This window comes from Penaeus monodon, chromosome 32 (assembly GCF_015228065.2).
Source record: "Penaeus monodon isolate SGIC_2016 chromosome 32, NSTDA_Pmon_1, whole genome shotgun sequence".
Classification (NCBI taxonomy): domain Eukaryota; kingdom Metazoa; phylum Arthropoda; class Malacostraca; order Decapoda; family Penaeidae; genus Penaeus; species Penaeus monodon.
The window spans coordinates 15658530-15658923 of record NC_051417.1 but is presented as its reverse complement, the minus strand read 5'-3'; the positions used below and the strand labels follow the sequence as shown (position 1 = coordinate 15658923).

General features: G+C 38.1%; 1 pseudogene; it reads left to right on the top strand.

The window, feature by feature from the left end:
- LOC119593561 overlaps positions 1-394 on the top strand; it is a 21403-nt pseudogene that overhangs the window by 4201 nt on the left and 16808 nt on the right.

Sequence of the window (394 nt, the reverse complement as noted above, 5' to 3'; positions counted from 1 at the left end):
ACAGATCATCTATGGTTTGATACCTTCCAAAATCTGTTATTCTTTACACAGTTACATTTACTTCTGAAACGCATACACACCATATACTCTACTCCACCACTAAACAAGGACACTGATCTGTTTCAGGTTGGTGTTATATTGCTGACGTATCTCACTTCATCCGACCACACACTGCACTGGATAAGGAGCTCAGAACCGCAGCACAACTGTGTACTTGACTAACCGTCGTATAGAATGGTCCGGGGGAGTTATAATTTTATGCAGCTGCTCATCCTTTGTCTTTCATGTGTATTTTTCTTTGAATGCTATAAAGAATTCATTCTTTCTAGAATTTCTTAAAGCTCTGATGGGAATGGTGTAACTTGCATGTGTCTTTATTTTATTCATAGATCAT